The sequence below is a fragment of the Artemia franciscana genome, chromosome 17, assembly GCF_032884065.1.
Source record: "Artemia franciscana chromosome 17, ASM3288406v1, whole genome shotgun sequence".
Taxonomy (NCBI): Eukaryota; Metazoa; Arthropoda; class Branchiopoda; order Anostraca; family Artemiidae; genus Artemia; species Artemia franciscana.
The window spans coordinates 24,698,839-24,719,387 of NC_088879.1; the positions used below are offsets into that span (position 1 = coordinate 24,698,839).

A 20,549-nucleotide genomic window follows, 5' to 3' on the forward strand; every position below is an offset into this window, starting at 1 on the left:
ATACCAGAGAATATTGTCACAGCACTGCGAAAGCCTCATGTTGTAAATATCGTATCCGAGTTTCTGGTATAAAATAGCGTTTTTTTGCCAAGTTATTACCGTTGTTTGAAGTGAATTTGAAGTGATGAGATGTCGAATAAAAGAAACTTTGATGTGTATTATAATATACAAGGGGCTCATAATCTATGTATTTCTTTTTAACACATACCTAGTGGATAACAACCCAAAAGTTGTTGTGACCTCAGCTGGCCAGGAATCCTTTCTGTAATGTATTGGTCCCAAGCACACTGGTTTTCAATAACTGGGCTTGCGTATAAGTTTGAGTCCCCATATTCCCCTCCAGGGTCCTTTGTTCCCTCCAGGGGCCCCAATACCCCATTCTCGAACTTCAATCAATCAATCAATCAATTTATTGATACTAAAAGAAAAAACTATTACAAAAGTAAAGTGGTTACTAGGCCCAAGAAGCTTTGCTTGTAATGGACCACAGAGAACAAGAATAAAACACTATTATAAAATATATACAAAAAAAAACAAAAAAAAAAACACTGGAACAAGACAAGGACATTGAATAGATAGGATATTTAACAGATAGAAGATTTAGAAGGAGATTAACATATGGCTGAAAATGATTTTAAAAGAAGAGAAGAGACATACAAATTAGGAAAGGATTAATAAAGAGAGAAAAATTATTGAATTGGAAATACCCGACGAAATAATGCCTTTGCAGAAAGAAAAAGAGGGACATCCGAAGGGATGGAGTTCCATAATAGAATTGATTGATATACTGGAGACCTCTGGCTTGCTGTAGAAGATCGTTTTGGTAAAATAAATCGTCGAGAAGAATTACGTAAAGAAGAAAAGTACCTACCTGAGCCTGTCCGTGAGAAAAACTGCTGTAGGGGCGGTGGGAGAGTACCTAGAAAAGCAGAATGCGCAAAATAAAGGGTACTTTTACCTATAATATGATCCAGCGGAGCTATTCCAGTATCATTATAAAGATCAGAGGAAGGGTAAAGCCGAGGGAGAAGAAAAGTAGCCTTCACTGCCCTATTTTTGGCTCTTTGAAGTGAGCAGAGAAGAGATTTATTAGTATTACCCCAGACAGAGCAGCAATAAGAAAGGTAAGGATAAATAAAAGCATAATAAATAGAAACCATAATATCAGGAGGAAGAAATGAGTTAATCCGGTGCAACATTGAAGACTGGCGGAGGATTAAGGAACGGGTGTGAGTTATATGCGGTTTGAAAGAAAGAAAACAGTCAAGATACACACCAAGAAATTTCACCACAGTAGCTTGTGGTATAATATCATTCCCAAAAGTCAGGGTGATTGGCTCCTGTAAGTCTCGCATACGGTAAGGGGTCCTGAAGTTGACAATGGCACTCTTTCGGCTGTTAAGAGCCATACCATTTGACCAGCACCAATCCTTTACTTTATCAAGAAGACCTTGAGCCATAGAAGTGGCAGATGGCAGGTCCACCGCAGCAATGAAAAAGTTACTGTCATCAGCAAAAAGAACAGGGTGAACATGGGGAAGAAGACCATCAACAAGATCATTGATGTAAATTAGAAATAAAAGTGGACCAAGCACAGAGCCTTGTGGGACACCTTTCAATACAGGCAAAGTAGAGGAAGAAGTACAGTTAACCAAAACATACTGAGATCTCTCTGAGAGGTAGGACCTAAACCATTCTAGTGGGACTCCATGCACTCCAAATAAAGATAGTTTAGACAGAAGAACATTGTGGTCAACCATATCAAAGGCCTTAGAAAAGTCGAGAAATAGACCCAAAACACACAAGCCCTTGTCCAGATTAACACGCACAAACTCAGTTGCATCAGAAAGTGCGTGCAAGGTAGAGAATGAGGGACGAAAACCATACTGATGGTTAGTGATGAGAGGATTTCCAGCAGTCGAATTAGTACTAAATACAAATGAAGAGAGTCGACGATACACTACTTTTTCAACAACCTTTGAGATGACGGGTAGAAGAGAAATAGGTCTGTAATTTGAAATTAGAGAAGAATCACCTTTTTTATGCAAGGGTACAACGGTAGCAACTTTAAATAAATGAGGAAAGAAACCAGAAGAAAGAGAGAGGTTAGTTATGTGTGAGATGGGATGAGAAACAAACTGACTGATTTTTTTAAGGACATTATTACTCAAACCAAAACTATCAACTGAACAACTACTTGGAAGTTGAGAAATAATACTAGAAATCTCAGTAGTACTACATGGGGAAAGGAAAAAAGACTTCTCTGTCATAGGAAAACAACTTACTCTACTCAGGGGTGGAATGAGAACTGAGGGAAGTGTGGTGAAATACGAATTGAAGGCACTTGCTAAGGATTTTTTATCCACAACAGATCCATCAGCTTTCCTATAAAGAGATGGGGAAGATTGTTTGAGTTTCTTACGGGAGAGAGCTTCATTAATTACAGTCCAAACCTTGCGCAAATTCCCTTTACACTCATTAATTCGACGTGAAAAATACAGCTTTTTTGCTAAGCGAACTGAAGAAGTGAGCACATTTTTGTAATGTTTATACTTCAGAAGATCTTCCTGTGTCTTACTTTTACATGCAGCCTTGAACAAAGACGCCTTCATATGGGTTGCATTGATCAGACCTCTAGACATCCATGGGCATTTAGGTGTAAAATTCCTTGGCCTCTTTCTAAGAGGAAAATGCTTATCCAACAGAGTGCTCATACGACACAAAAATAATCTAGTTGCACAATCAGCATCATTAGCTTCAAGAACACTAGACCAATCATTACTCTGAAGACTATGTATTAAATTAGAAATTTCTCTATCTGTAAAAGTTCTAAAAGAAGACTTGCCTTTCTCATCCACAGTAATCTCTGTTTTAGGCACAGATAGTGATAGATAAATAGGGAAGTGATCAGAAAGATCAGTGAAAACAAGACCAGACGAGAACTTCAAATTAGGAGAAAGAGAAGTGAAAATATTATCTATTAAAGTGGCAGAATTTCTTGAAGGGTCAACGCGTGAAGGAAAAAAAATTGAAGGAAGTAGCCCAGAAGAAGAAAATACATCAAAAAGATGGTCACATTCATCATTTGATCCAACATTTAACATATTACAATTAAAGTCTCCCAAAACACAAATCCGTTTTTTAGAGAAAGTCTCCACACCAGAAAGCTGATCAAGCAAATCACAGAACAGATGTGTTGGAAAAGGAGGGGGCTTATAAAACAAACAAACAGTATCACATGCAACCTGGCTTTTCAGATCAATAACAAGAGAATAAACTGTCCTACTATTAGACACCACCGATGTAAACAAGGATTCAAGATCAGATCTTCTACAAAATTCAATACTAGATTTTATGAACAAAGAAATACCCCCAGAACACTTTGTTACCATTCTAGGGACATGAATAGCAATATAACCATGCATGTCATAAGCTGTAAAATTATCACTGCCAGATAACCATGTTTCCGTCAAGCCTATGACAACGAAAGGGCAAGAATACTCAGACCACAGATACGATTTAAGAGTGTCCCACTTATCTCTTATCCTACACACATTCAAACAAAAAACATTAAAGCAACTGTTTGAAGAGAGTGAGGGCATAATATTATCACAATAATCAATGGTGGTGTGATAATTACAGCTAGAACTAACCATAGATTCAAGGAGAGGGTCAGAAGTGTGTGCCTCTTGTTTACCAGCACTACTTGGTTGATCAAATATAACTGAATTAAGAATAGAAGAATTCATAAGGAAAGAGAAATCACCCATATTTATCTCAGACATATAAAACCTTCACAAATGACACACTATCCATAGTACACTTGAAGGTAATGGAATCATAAACAAAGAAAAAGAAATATCAGTGGGATGGCAAATATTAACCAAAGAAAGGGGTCAAATAATGTGGCACCAATCAGGAAAAGATGAGCTGCGAGTGTTAAGGCATGACAAACAATGACAGAAATCAGGCTACATAAAGGCAATAGGATCTCAAACAAATATAAAGAGACATTAGTAGGATGGCTCATAATATTTGAAGAATAGGCTAAATTTACAATATGGGACCAGTAAAATTTATGTGAGCTGTAAGTGTGCTGACATGACAAAAGTGTGATAGAAAATAGCATACATGAAGGTGATAGGAACACAAACAAATACAAATAAATATCAATGGTAAGACACACAATATTCAAAGTATAAGACCAAAATAGATTTGAGCAATCAAAATTATGTGATCTGCATGTGAACACACAGAACAAAGATATGGTAGAATTAAGGCAAAATAAATTTGTCAAAGTACTGGCCAAAAGTATAATGTGGAGCCAGTCAAGATTATAAGAGCTGCAATTATGCTGACATGACAAAAATATGATAGAAATTGGCCTACATGAAGGTGAGAAAGTCAAAAACAAAAATAAAAAAAATTCAGTAGGATGGCATATATTAATCATAATATTGGCCCAAAATATAATATGGGAACAGTCAAAACTTGATGAGCTGCAAGTGTGCAGACACAACAAGAACGTTCTAGAAGCCATGCAACATGATGGTGATAGGATCACAAACAAACATAATGAAAAATCAGTGGAAAGGCACATATTAATTAAAGGAGTGGCACAAAATATAATGTGTAACCAGTTAAAATTATGTGAGCTATAAGTATGCTGACATGACAAGAGTAAAACAGAAAGCAAACTACATGAAGGTGGTAGAATCACAAACAAACATAGAGCAATATTAGTGGGAAGGGACATATCATCCAAGGTATTGCCCCAAAGCATAATATAGCACAAGTCAGAATTATGTGAAAACAGTGAAGAGTGAAAAAGGAAAAATGTAAGAACATAAAATAAATTCATACAAAAACAATTCAACATATTATAACAAAGTGAACTAAAATCCATCACTTTAATTCTCTGCATTTGCAGCACACAAATCAATTTCATCCTGATCACTGAACTTAACTACTCTTCCAGACTGAGTTTTATACAGGATATCACCTTTACTGGACCAAACATTACGTAAACCAAGGTTTGACTTGGCATATGAAAGAAGATGTAAGCGTGGTTTTGTAAGCATCTCAGAAAACAGTGTCCCAGATCCTTTCAAATCCTTCTTTTGTCTGAGAAAAGAAGAAAACTTCGCTCCAAAATTTTTTTGAACTTCGAAGTTTTTGGGGACTTATTTGGGACTTGAAATTTTTTTATCTTGAATTTTTTTAACTTTGATTTTTTCTGAAACCTCTATTTTTTTGGAACTTAAGTTTTCTTTTGGCTTAGATTTTTTTGGGACATAATTTTTTAGGAACTTTATTTTTTTATTTTTTTTTAAACTTGGGAATTTTTTTTAGCTTAAAATTTTTTTAAACGTAGAAATTTGTTTCTTTAGTCTCAAAAAAGACACTATGTATACTTGTAACAAGTAATTTGGCTATATTTTTGGTAATTTGGTTATCACAGGCACACAGACTCGGATGATTACACACACACACACACACACAAAAAAAAAGTCCGAAAGTCCCAAAAAAAGAATTTGTTCTGAAATGATATTACGAATGTATTGCATGGTGTTGGGATCTGGCTAAAGTCTAAAATGTTGGGGCGGGGGTTGAAAGAAAGATATGTACTCAAAGCATAAAATCGAAAATCATTTTGGGGGTGAAAAAGATGTTAATTCTAAGATGTTAAAAAGAAGTCTCAAAAAGACATTATGTATGTAACAAACAATTGTAATAAACAAATCTGTTATGTTATATTCAATTTTGTTCTTGATTCTTCATCGATAACCTCTAAGACGATTGGAGTATATGACACTGATTATATTGGCTTAAAATCATTTGTTATTGAATCAGGAGCATAAAGAAATTGACAGTTATCACTGGAAATTGAACTATAATATTTTTGACTATGATAAAGCTTGTGGAGGACTATATTGCGACATTTGAACTGGGTGGGATTTTATGACCGACTGATTACACCTTGTAATAAAATTGTTAAAGAACTGAGTACTCTTAAGGAAGGAGTCAGAGAAATATACAGTTTTTGTTGGTGTTGAAGTACTGTATGTAAAATGCCTACAGTGCCTAAAGATAAACTTTTGATCCAAAACTGTGACCCGAGAATTCCACTTTCCAATCTAGAAGAGTTTAAATATCCCAAATTTCAAGGAGCTTATCACGGTCCTGAAGTTAAGGTTGACTTCTTCGCAAAGTGGATACCAAGGGACATACCTGATCGTGATATGTGCACCCTAAATAGTTAAAAGTATGGTATATCAAAGGACCCTCGTTTTATGGATGTGTAGAAGTCTATTTGAAGTATTAAACATCTTTAAGCTTAACCTGTCTTTATTTTTAGACCTGTTTCCAGAAGCAATATCACTGCTAGGTTTAAGCTAAGTTATGGTAGATGAAAATATTGAAATTGAAATACCTTTTTACTGCGATTGTATCAAACGCCGTATCGTGATTTTTGCCAATTATGGTGATAGATTGGCCAAGTAAGAAACTAGCGGAAGAAAGGGCACCCTTACCGCCTCATGAAAGGTCAAAAGACAACGATGGGGTTGTGCAAGGAGGTACAGTATACTAGAAAGAGATCACAAAGAGAAAATTAACTGATCAAGCACTGGGTCCCCCTACAGAAATTCTTCATATTCCTTGAAAAATGATAGAGAAGATCCGTATAAAAGAAATATCGCGTATAAGAATTCATCATCGTTCTAGAAGAACTCTCATGTATTAATTTATGCCATATTTCGTTACTAATGACACTTATAAAAATCTGCTTTAAATAAATAACCCAGCCTTATAAAAAGCTGAATTAAGGAGTAAAATTTTTTTAAATGATTTAAATGATTTTTTTAAATGATCAATTTAAATGATTTTTTTAAACGATCAGAGATGTTTGAAAAGGATTTTTTCCAGTTGTATATTTTTCAAGGGGGTCATAGGCTAATTGATTATTAAATTGGTAAAAATTTCAGATTTGAATCAGGGATTTGTCTTGCAAATTACCTTTTTAAGAAAATGTTTGGTTTTACATGCTAGAAAGAAGCTTGAATCAAGGAATGTGCCTTGCTTGAAAAGGATTGAAAAGTTTAAGGATTTTTAGCTTGGAAAGGATTTTACATCAATTCAAAGAATTCAGGATCTATAAAAGTGTTCCAAAATCTTTATTTTGTAGTTTGCATGTAACCAAAAGCCTTCCATTATCGAATAATAGAGGCAATTTTAGTTTGAAATGGATTTTACACCAATTCACAGAATCCAAAAACTTCACAAATGTTTTTGCTTTTGCAGTTTGCATGTAACTAAAACCTTCCATTAGCTACTAATCCAGGTTTTTTTTAAGCTTGAAAAGGGTTTTACATAGTTTCACAGAATCAAGAAACTATACAAGTGTTTCAGAATCTTTGGTTTTGTAGTTTGCATGTAACTAAAACCTTCCATCATCGAATAAGAAAGATATTTTTAGCTTCTAAAAGATTTTTTTTTGTACAAATGTTCCAGAATATTTTCTTTTGCTGTTTGTATGTAACTAAAACCTTACGTTACCGAGTAATACAGATTTTTTTTTCAGCTTTAAAAGCATTTTATATCAATCCACAGAATCAAAAAACTGCACAAATGTTCCGTAATCTTTGCTTTTGTAGTCTGCATCCAACTAAAGCCTTCCATAATCGAATAAAACAAGTGTTTTTTTGCTTTAAAATAATATTACATAATTTCACATAAGCAAGAAATTATACGAATGTTCCAGAAACTTTGCTCTCGCAGTTTCCATGTACATACAATGTCCCGTTATAGAAGTATTTTTAGCTTGAAAATTATTTACATCAATTCACTGAATTCAGAAACCGTACCAGTGTTTCAGAATCTTTGCTTCTGCAGTTTGTATATAAATGAGGTGTTCCATTATCAAATAATAGAGGTGTTTTTACCTTGGAAAGGTTTTTACATCAATTCATAAAATCTAAAAACTGTATAAATGTTCCAGAATCTTTTCTTTTGAAGTTTGTATGTGACTAAACTAGCGACTAATACATTTTTGCTTGGAAATGATTTTACATCATTTCACAGAATCAAGAAACTTTGAAGATGTCGGGAATCTTTGCTTTTGTAGTTTGCATGTAACTAAAGCCTTCTATTATCGAATAATACAGGTATTTTCTTTAGCTTGAAAAGGATTTTATATCGACCCACAGAATCCAGAAACTGCACAAATGTTCCAGAATCTTTGCTTTTGCAGTTTGTATTTAACTAAAGCCTTCCATTATCGAATAATACAGGTATTTTTCAGCTTGAAAAAGATTTTAAAGAAATTTTAAAGAAACTGTACATATTTTCCAGAATTTTTGCAAACCCTTTGCTAATTTCCTGTCAAATTTACATTTAAAATTGCCTATGTCACCTCACTACCGGGACATCTTGTCAAATCCTAATAAACACATGTTAATAATCCGTTCCATTTTTAAAATCTGAGATTTTTTCTCAGGGTACATTTCTTGAATGTACCCTGTATATTGAAAATATACAACTGGAAAAAATACTGTTCATACATCACCGACCGTTTAAAAAAGTCTGTTTCAATTTTTTTTTTACTCCTTAACTCAGCTCTAATGAAAATCTAAGACCAAATTAATATAGTAAAAAGATATTCATTGTAAGAATACAAGCAAAAAAGTTCTTATCAGTGCCATCAGTAACGGGATTTGGCATAAATTCGTACATGGGAGTTCTTCCAGAACGATGATGAATTCTTGTATGTCATATTTCTTTTATACGAATTTTCTCTGTTTTTTCTCAGGGAATGTGAAAAACTTCCTGTAGGGGGACCCAGCTTTTCTTGATCGTTTATTTTTTCTCTTCATGATCTCTTTTTAATATACTATACCTCTTTTCCAAGACTATCGTTGTGCTTTTCAGCTTTCATGGGACGGTAAGGGTGCCCTTTCTTCTGTTAGCTTATTACTTGACCAACCCAAAACTGAATTTCTGATAATTTTGGTTAATTTCATTTCATTTAGTATTTTTCTCCTTATCTCTACCAAATTCACCTCATCTATTCGAATGTCCACATCTTCTAAATTGGTTGCATTAGGATCACAAGAATTAGTGAAATCATGTAAACGGCCTTTACAGATGATATAATCACAGTAAAAAGATATTTGTATTTCAATATTTTCATCAATAATAGCTTAGCTTTAAGTTAATAATGCGATGGTTTCTGGTAATAGGTTCAAAAATAAAGATAGGCTAAGCTTAAATGTGTTTATTGCTTAAAGGTCATTATTGTGCATCCATAAAACAGGGATTCTATGGTATATCTTGCTTTTTACTGTGTTGGATACAAATATCATGATCAGGTACGTCTCTTGGTCTCCCCATGGCCTATGTCATTTATATATACATGTATGTGCGATTAATAAATAAATGAACTTGAACTTGGTATCGACTCTGCCAAAAACTTAACCTCATCTTCAGAACAGTGATAAGTTCCTTCAAGTTTGGGACATTTAAACTCTTCTAAATTGAAAACCAGAATTCTGGGGTGTGAGTTTTAGATCAAAAGTTTATCTGTGCGCACATTACCCTTTACATACTGCGCTACAAGTCCGGAAGAATTGCTTATTTCATTGACTTCTTCCTGAACAGTACCCAGTTCTTTACTAATTTTATTAGTTCAAACGCCGTAATGTAGTATTCCACAAGTTTTTTGTCATGGTCAGAAATTATAGTTCACTTTCCACTAATACAGTGAATATCTTTATGTTCTCCAGTCAATAAGAAAAGTGCATGTCCAAATATAACTCCACAAGATGATGATTTCAAGCCAATAAATTCAGTGTTATATACTCCAATCAACTTGAAAGTTACCGATGTAGTAGGATATATAAACAAAAATAGAATGTAACATAACCAAGCAGTTTTTTTTACAACTATACATGAAGTTTTTTGAAACTTGAAAGTAAAATTAGCGACTTTTTCTCTCCCAAATTGATTTTCGATTTTATGCTTAGAGTACATATTTTTTTTCACCCCCCCCCATATTGCTTTTTGACTTTCTGCAGATTCCAACACCATACAATGCTTTCTTAATATCATTTCAGAACATTTTGTTTCTTGGGACTTTCAGACTTGGGTTTGTTTTGTTTTTTTACTTGTCCTTTTTGGGGAGTTGTCTCGTGTCTGAAGCATATTATTTGAAGGTAACAGCATTTACAGGTGGTACAAATGTAGTGAAAAATATTTCTTTTCAAGTTTTTCCTCCATCATAGCTTATTTTGAGACTGTCAGTGCAATTGCTTCTGGTACCAAATCTAGAAATAAAGACCGGTTATGCTTGAAGATGTTTGTTGCTTAAAGTTCACTATTACACTTCTACAAGCTATTACACTTCTATTACACACTTCTACTGTGTCTTATGCACTTATTACAATTAGATATGTTCCCTTTGTATCCACTGTGTGAAGAACCTAACCTCATTCTGTCTGTTTTTTTTTTATCTGTCTGTCTTTTTTTCTCTGTTTGTGCCTGTGCCTGTGTGTCAGTTTCTGTGTGTCTATGAAAAAAAAAACCAAATTTGTAAGTTAAAAAAATGTAGCCTAATTGTTTGTTACAAGTATACAGTGTCTTTTTTGAGACTAAAGAATAAAATTTAAATTAAAATTTCTAAGTTTGAAAAACAATTCTAAGTAGAACAAATTTCAAGTTACAGACAAAATCCTAAGTTTGAGAAAAAATTCTAACTTCCTGAAAAAATTATAACTTCTAAACAAATCTCTAAGTTAAAAAATGTCCAATTTAAATAAATTCTAAATTCCCCCAAATCTAAGAAAAATTGTTCCAAAAATTTGGGGGTAATAAAAGGGTGGGTGACCCTAGCGGGGACAAGGGGAACCCAAACTCATACACTAGCCTGGTAACGGCAAACCAGTGTGCTCCGGAACAATGCATTACAGAAAGGATACCTGGCTGGCTGCAGTTCATTATAATTTTTGGGACCGAATTAAGTGTTATTGACCAATCAAAAGAATCAGTGTGCTTGGTACCAAACAAAACTGTTTGAAAAACAGTCCCCATCCACTAAGCATATGTTAAAAAAATACATAGATTGTGAACCTTTTGTATTTTAGAACCATATAAAAAATTTTTTTTATTTTCGACATCTTTCCACTTCATATTCACTTCAAGTAATGGCAATAACTGTGGCCAGTTTTCATTCTTGGCAAAAAAAAATGCATTTTTCACCGGATAATCAGATACAATATTGACAACAAGAGGTTGTCGCAGTGCTGCGACAACAAGCTTTGGCAAGCTTGTTTCAAGCTTTGGCAAGCTTTGGCAAAAACCACAGGTTCCTAGCTAATGGCCTGCCATAATGTCTCCTATCAAGTTCCTATCTGCAAAAATGTGCAATTTTGTATTTTTGGCACAAAAGAAAGATCACGGATGTGTGTTTATTTGTTGTTTTTTTTCCAGTGGATATCGCATCAACCCAGAGGTCCTAGAATGTCGCAAAAGGGCTCATTCTAACGGAAATTTGAAGTTCAAGTGGCATTTTTAAGTGACCAAAAAATTAGAGAGTAACTAGGCCCACGCTCATGTTTTATTTTTCAAAGTCACCGGATCACAATTTTGAGATATTCATTTTGTTGAGTATTGTCGAAAACCTAATAAAGATGTCTTTGAGGACAACTTAATTTCCCACAGTCACTGGGGGAAGGGCTGCAAGTTGTGAACTTTGCCCATTGCTAACATATAGTATTGGTTATTGATGAAGTATACTAACGTTTTCAGGGGTATTTTTTATGGTGGCGGTGGGATGGGTGGGGGCCGGGGTTGACGTGAGAGGATCTTTCTTTGGAGGACTTATCATGGGGTAAGAGAGTTTCCAATAGGGTGGTGCTGGATTTTCCAATACTATTTAAAAAAAACAATGAGAAATTAAATAAAACAAAAAGTTTTTTCAACTAGAAGTAAGGAGCAACATTAAAACTTAAAACGAACATAAATTATTTCGTATATGAGGGCGTTCGTCCCCTCCTCAATCCCTGGCTCTTTACGATTAAGTATTTTTAGTAATTTCAAAACAGCTATTTATTCTAACTAAACGGCCTTTGTGATTCTTTGAATATTCTTAAAAAATTGGAACAAAATTCAAAATTTAGTGTCTAAAAGGGAGGTATTGATGAGGGAGCTAACCCCATCGTATACATAATAAAAAATACATAAATATAGAAGTTCTTTACGTAAGTTAATTTGTAAGTTACGTATAATTATTACCAATAAAAACGTTCGTAAATAAAATTTAAAGTTCTAGTGACATTTTTCAGTGACCAAAAAATTGAAGGGCAAGCCCCTTCCCCCACCCTTTTTTCTCAAAACCGTCCAATCAAAAATTTGAGAAAGCCATTCAACCAAGAAAAAGTAAAATTAATATGCAAATTTCGTTTTGATTATTCGTGTACGCTAAGCCATAATCAAGATCTGCACTAATTCTAAAACGTTCAGAAATTAAATTTAAAAAAAATAGGGTTTTTTTAAACTGAAAGTAAGGAGCGACATTAAAACGTAAAACGAACAGGAATTATTCCGTATATGAAAATGGCTGTCCCCCCTCAATGCCCCACTCTTTATGACAAAGTATTTTATTGTTTTAAAAAGTAGAGTTGTGAGAAAGAGTCAAACTTTAGCGTCAAGAGCGGGGTATTGAGGAGGGGACAGTCCCTTTCATATACGACATGATTTTTGTTTGTTTTAAGTTTTAATATTGCTCCTTACTTTCGGTTAAATTTTTTTTTATATATTTAATCAATAAATAAACGAAGTTGAACCAACAGAAGTCACAATAAATAGCCGAGTCAAACTCAAAAGAGCAACAATTAATATGAGTAGGGCTGACTAAACTTAATGAAACTTCTATATTTGAAATCAGCATAAAAATCTCATTCTTTTGATGTATCTATTGGTATCAAAATTCCGTTTTTTAGAGTTTCGGTTACCATTGAGCCGGGTTACTCCTTACTTACCGTTCGTTACCACGAACTGTTGGATTTGTGAAGGGCGGGACAAATCTTTTCCATAAATATAAAAATGGGCATTTGCAAAATTGTCGCTGGTGTCCAGTAATTACTCTAGCTCAACTAGAATAAAGAGAAAATAGTTCCCATATTTGTCGGGGAAAAAACTGGGTTTTGAATGGACAAGAAAACAAGAGCTAAGAGCTCATATGGCACTTGTGACGAGGCGAGAAGAGCTAAGAGCCAAGAGATCATATGGTATGAGCTCTAACAAAATTCTATGAATCAATAGATTGATTTAAAAAGGAAAATAAGAGGCTTAATGCCGGTCAAGATTTAAAATAAGAGCTCTGAGTCACAAAGTCCTTCTAAATATCAAAATTCATTAAGATCCGATCACCCACTCGTAAGTTATAAATACCTAATTTTTTCTAATTTTTCCTCTCCCTTTTGCCCCCCAGATGGTCGAATCTGGGAAAACGACTTTATCAAGTCAAATTGTGCAGCTCCCTGACACGCCAACCAATTTTCATCGCCCTAGCACGTCCAGAAGCACCGAACTCGCCAAATCACTGAACCCCTCCCCCCAACTCCCCCAAAGAGAGCGAATCCAGTACGATTCTGTCAATCACGTATCAAGGACATTTGTTTATTCTATCCACCAAGCTTCATCCCGATTCCTACACTCCAAGTGTTTTTCCAAGATTTCCCCCTTCAAATCCCCACAATGTCAAAAGATCTGGTCGGGATTTGAAATAAGAGCTCTGAGACATGAATTCCTTCTAAAAATCAAATTTCATTACGATCCGATCATCTATTCGAAGATATAAATACTCCAATTTTCATGTTTTCCAAGAATTCCGGTTCCCCCCTCCAACTCCCCCGAATGTCAAAGGATCTGGTCGGAATTTGAAATTAGAACTTTAAAGCACAAGATCCTTCTAAATATCAAATTTCATTAAGATCTGGTCACCCTTTCGTAAGTTACAAATACCTCAATTTTCGATATTACCCCCCCCCCCCCCCCTCCACCAATTTCACCAAAGAGAGCAGATCCGGTCCAGTTATGTCAGTCACGTATCTTAGACAGGTTTCTACTCTTCCCATCCAGTTTCGTCCTGATCTCACCGCTTTAAGTATTTTCTAAGATTTCCGGTCCCCCCAACTGCCCCCCCCCCCCAATTACGCTTGATCCGGTTGAGATTTAAAATAAGATATCGGAGTTACGAGGTCCTTCTAAATATGAAGTTTCATGAAGATCCGATCACTCCTTCGTAAGTTAAAAATACGTCGTTTTTCTTATTTTTCAGAATCAGCCCCCCCCCCGCAATTGAGCGGATCCGTTCCAATTATGTAAATCACGTATGCAAGACTTATGCTTATTTTTCCAACCAAGTTTCATCCCAATCCCTCCAATCTAAGCGTTTCCCATCATTTTAGGTTTCCCCACCCCAAACTTCCCCCAATGTCACCAGATCCGGTCAGGATTTAAAATAAGAGCTTTGAGACACGATATCCTTCTAAAAATAAAATTTCATGGAGATTCAATCACCCGTTCGTAAGTTAAAAATACCTCATTTTTTCTAATTTTTCAGAATTAACCCCCCCCCCCCAACTACCCCAAAGAGAGCGAATCCATTCTGGTTATGTCAATCATGTGTCTAGGACTCGTGTATTTTTTTCCACCAAGTTTAATCCCGATCCCTCCACTCTAAGTGTTTTCCAATTTTTAGGTTTCTCCCTCCCAACTCCCCCCCCCCAATGTCACCAGATCCGGTCGGGTTTTAAATAAGAGCTCTGAGCCACGATATCCTTCTAAATATCAAATTTCATTGAGATCCGATCACCCGTTCGTAAGTTAAAAATACCTCATTTGTTTTTATTTTTCAGAAATACCCCCCCCCCCCCCCCCCCAACTACCCAAAAGAGAGCGGATCCGTTCCGTTTATGTCAATCATCTATCTAGGACTTGTGTTTATTTTTCCCACCATGTTTCATCCCGATCCCTCCACTCTAAGTGTTTTCCAAGTTTTAGGTTTCCTCCTCCCAACTCCCCGCCCCCATCACCAGATCCGGTCGGGATTTAAAATAAGAGCTCTAAGACACGATATCCTTCTAAACATCAAATCTCATTGAGATCCGATAACCCGTTCGTAAGTTGAAAATACCTCATTTTTCTAATTTTTAAGAATTACTCCCCCCCCCAACTACCCCAAAGAGAGCAAATCAGTTCCGATTACGTCAATCATGTATCTGGGACTTGTGCTTATTTTTCCCATCAAGTTTCATCCCGATCCCTCCACTCTAAGTGTTTTCAAAGATTTTAGGTTTCCCCCCTCCAACTCCCCCCAATGTCATCAGACCCTGTCGGGATTTAAAATAAGAGCTCTTTGACACAATATCATTCCAAACATCAAATTTCATTAAGATCCAATCACCCGCTCATAAGTTAAAAATACTTCATTTTTTCAATTTTTTCCGAATTAACCGGCCCCCACTCCCCCCCAGATGGTCAAATCGGGAAAACGACTATTTCTAATTTAATCTGGTCTGGTCCCTGATACGCTTACCTAAAGTAGCAAAACCGGGACCGACAGACAGACCGACAGAATTGGCGACTGCTATATGTCACTTGGTTAATACCAAGTGCCATAAAAAACCTTAAATATTTGATTAGATCACCGATAACCAATTTTCACCAATCGGGGGATAAACCAAGGGTATCAAATCAGGAAAACACAAGGAGGAAGAAAGGATTTTGTTCTATTCTCTACATAAAAATGCGGAAAGGTATTTTTCAAAATTTAAAGGTAACTTTCGCTTCAGCAAATAAAAAAAAAATCAATTCAAAGGTATTTTCCACATATAGATGGGGGGGGGGTAATTTTACACCCTCCCCGTTCCTGCACCTGTATAGGATATGCTAAAGAATCAAAATAACTATTCATAGCTCTAGTGATTTTCTTCTCGTGATTTACGTGCTGATTTAGTGATTTTTTCAAGAATATAGTGAGTTATTTCACCGGGTATCAATCGTGAAAGTTCTTTCTAGGAGACGATTCTAGGTGTCTACCCCCTCCCCACTCCCTTGAAAAATAGGATTTTCTAAACTTGAAAAAGATTTTTCTGACATTTGTTTGTATTAACATAAGCGCAACTCAATATATAAAACAAAGTCAAAACAAAAATAATGCTTGAAAAAGCGATCGGTTGGTTATCATTCATGCCAATCCCTCGTACCAATTCAAATAAAAACGAGGGTGTTGCAAAAATAGTAATAGAGAAGGAAAAGATAATATATAAATAAAATATATAAAATGCAATTATATGGTCCAGAATCTGAGATCTGGTACCGGAACCTTTATATCAAAACCGAACTTAAGTAGTCGATAAATACAAAGCATTGTTTTAAAGTCAAAAAAAGATATTGTCGCACAAGTAAAAGGTTGCGAAATAAGTGGTCTTGAACCAATGTTATTAAAAGTCAACATAGTAAGGCTTTATTCGTGGCTTCAAAAAAAGTCTTAAAATGGGAAAACCTTTAGGGATTTTGGTACTGAAAATAGGATTTTCCACCAGCCTTTTAGAGATTTGAAAAAATTTAAGTGGAAAAACTGCCGAGATTTAGCTAGCGCTAGCTAGAGTCAAACGAATTTTTCATCAAATTTTCCGATTGACTGAAAATTTTAAGTAAAGTTCTGATTGGCTTAAGTTAGCGCTGCTAAATCTATGTATTAGTGAAATCTCATTGTGAATAAGACAAAATGGGTGGCGTTATTGGCAATAGCTGGACTTCAGACCCATCCTGGTTCAGCTTCTCGACGTATTGAATTAGACTACTTTGGAGACTTCCCCTTCGAGCGCGAATTTCGTCTTTTGATACCCATGTCGTGTCTTATTGACTGGCAGAAATGAAATATGATGCTACGAATTTAGCTTGTTGTTCAATAGCAAAAACACACCAAGAACATGTGTAAAAGGTTTAATTTGGTGGAGGGGGGTACGTTTATTAAAACTTTAAGAAAAATACCTTGTCCAGAAAATATAGTATATTTTGGAGAAATCTAAGTCTTCTGGGTCTAGTTCAGAGTCTGTTTGTGCAAGTCTTCGTCAAAATTTATGAAGCGTGCATAACTCCTTGATTCCTTCGTTGTGTAAATTTTTTGATGACTATTTTAGAAAAAAAGTTATATTTAAGTAAATTACGGGAAAAGAATTAATGTAAAGTCTAATATATCAAAGGGATGGACCCACTCTGACCATGACATATAGTGTTAATGCATGGGCCTTCTTGTTTGCATATTAATAAAGAGGCAATGTGTCTTGTTTTAGTATAGACGGGCGCCTGACACGCATCTGTGATCGTTAATTTTAACATTTTGGGAATTTTGTGGTACCCCTCCCTTTCTTAATTTTCGTATATAGCCTATTACTTGGTTTTTGCTATTTTTGGACATTTACTTATCCCATAATGTAAGCCCCTCTAGAATAAAATCCCCGGTGGATGGATCCCGACCCTTGGCGTCAATTCATGAAGATATAGGGATTGGTTGCACATTGTATTCTTAAATATCTTGGGGGAGGGGTAAATTTGTCATTTTTCTTTTTTTGCAGAACAATAACAAAAAAAGGCACTTCCAATGAAAATACCCGAATAAGGTACTTTTCAAAATTTTTACGGAAGTCGGAAATTTACTGGGAACAGGCCGACTATCCCCCTCCCCTCTTGGTCCCGACACTGTAATGTATTTAAAATTAGACTTTACTCAAGTCTCATTGTCTCTTTACTCATTGTCTAATATCTCTTTGTCACTATATAGATGAATAAAACTAGTATATGAGACAGATAACAAGAAAGAGTTATATTTCCTTAATGTATTTTAGTCTGCTCCATCTTACACTTGGTTTATGATGAAAAAAAAATCCAAGCGGAAGGCATTTATGATAAAAAGGAAGCCCAAATCAAAGCGGAAGACATCTTTCAATGCTACCTTATTCCTTTATTTACAACGGATGTTCATGACTAATTAACAGGCAACTATGAATCTTGCACCAGGTGAACAGGATTTTTTATGCTTTAAAAATGATGTTTGGCATCCTCAAATGGCTTTGTTGATTTCCATTATTCTAATGAAATGGAATAAGTAATGATTGTAGTTCGATATCACTGTCACAGAGTCCCGGTCCCACTTTGTGCATCCATATTTAAACCGTGTTTGTCATTTTAGTTTTTAAAAGATACAGTAGCCTATAGCCAGTTTTTCCCTAAGGATAATCTGAGGTCCCTGTTTTAGGCGCTGTGTGGATCAAATTTTTTTTCTTAAGACACAAATTTTGGTCTCCCTTATTTTTATCAAGAAAAATGTCTATCTCAAAAGGGTATTCTAATTCAATGGAGGCTACGGGGATGCCTGGGGGTGAAAACGGTACAGGAGGGGTGCTGACCACGTTGGACCTCTAAATTGAGACTTGAATTTCCAAATTTCAATCGAAGGAACCCTTTCATGAGTTTCTAAAACCATTAATGTGCCATGTTTTCATTTCCTGAAGAATTGTTATGGTTGGGGTACTTACTTTACTTCTTACTTTTGACAGAAACAAGACGATGGATTGTCCTGCCCGGTACCTAACGGCCTTGAAATGACTTCTGATGACTACTTTGATCTGTCCTCTGTGACTCGAACGAAATCTTAATCCAGTCTTTTTCCCATATCCGGCCATTCCGCTGGAATCCCCCTCCCTACGGATCCCGATCTTTTTTGTTTTTTGTTAGAGGCTCTTCTTATGTCCTCCTGGTTTTTATTTCTGGGAGTGGACTGGTTCACAAACTTAGACGTTTCGATATATCGTGCCTGCGGGACGACACAGTGTTGCTGTATAAAACATCTTTTTATAATGAGTAAAGTTCTTCTTGTCAGCCAAAGTGTCTCCTTACTTGACTATTTTAAATTCTGTTCCGTCTGTTAGTGTGGATAATATACAAAGGCAACAGTCGTCGAACACATCCAAAGATCTCGAATCTTTTGCCTTTATCCGCTATGTCTCATAAATGCATAGTAGTACAGCTCGGACATTTGGAACAAACCGACAATTGGACAGTTCCTTTGTGTTTTGTAGTGAAGTCTACTCTCCAAGCCTTTGCTATGTGAGCGGATATTTATCTTTCTGCTCACTATCTGATGTTACAATAAACCCAAGATACTTAAATTCCTTGATATTTTATATTGACCCTCTACCAAGATTAACCTGGCAAGCAGCCGATCGGTTATGAGCTTATTACTTTAGTCTTGGAATCCCTAATAGTGAGTTTAATACACATAGAGATCTAGGGGACATCGTTGATCATGGGCGGTTGATTCAAGTACGGTAACTTCGTTTGTGAAATCTAAATCTATCACCGGTTATAGGAGACCAGCTATTTACCCGAAGATGATTCCGCTATGGTTTTTAAGGTATCATTTGCACTCCAGTTTGTCACGTAATTGAATAATATGGAAGATAGGAGACGTCCTTGCTTTGCTCCGAACTCCAATGGAAGGCTAGAAGTTTCGTTACCGGCTAATCGGGCACAAGTCTTGGTATCCTTGTACACGCTTCGGAACATCTCGATGAGTTCTCTTAGCACATCATCTTCAGCCAGGATTATCCATAGCTCCTCACTAATGAGAGAGTCAAAGGCATCTATAAAGTCAACAAAGGAGGTGAGTAGAGAAGAGGAAAATAACCCTTCTATGAGAAGTACGCTAGTAAAAATTTAGTGTACTATGGTAAATAGGTTGAACATTTTCTTGTCGTGGCTCTTATTTTGTTATGGAGTTTTGCGGTTTTAAACCCCATCCTAGAGTTACATTGTTGCAAATGTTTTACTCTAGGAGCATTTTTAAATATTGTAAATATATTACGAAAGATAAAACATGTTTGAAAAACTCGCATACAGAAATATTTTATCGAGGTAGATGACAATGCTGTTTTTCTTTCATTTGTCTAAATAAGCTTTGCTCTCATAAATCTAAGAATATCTAAATGGCCAAAAAGGCTATTTACTCTAAGCAAAGCTCTCAATGTAAGAAAAGCAAGGAGAATCGAAGAGGAAACAGTTACGTCTTAAGGTGCACCTCTGTACCTTCATCCGTGCCTTCGACCCTGTTTTTCTTTCTTTTTTTTAGTGCCTTTGTTCCTCTTTTATGCATGAAAATGTTCGTGGTTCTGCCCTTGAAGGAACCAGGGTAACTTAGAAAATATCTTAATGGTCTTCTTAGAAGTAGGAACCCAGTATGAAAGGTGAGAAAGTCCAAATTGTAAACAGAAGATATTATGTGTTTCTTTAAGTGCATATATTCGTCCGGTATTTATTTCTTTGTATACATGTTTGCGTAAGGATTAGTATTTTTTTTTGATCAGTTGGTAGATTTTGCTTAAAATCTAATATTTTACTTTTTTAAAACTAATTTTTCATGAACAAAAGATTTGAAAACAATCTACTTTATGACGGGTTTTCAGTTTTAATAGGGGTTAGACTTTCGT

General features: G+C 35.5%; 1 protein-coding gene across 1 annotated transcript in view; it reads left to right on the forward strand.

Moving 5' to 3' along the window:
* The window catches only part of LOC136038051 (focal adhesion kinase 1-like), a gene marked incomplete in the record, with an annotated part of 165,226 nt that overhangs the window by 28,966 nt on the left and 115,711 nt on the right, over positions 1 to 20,549 (forward strand).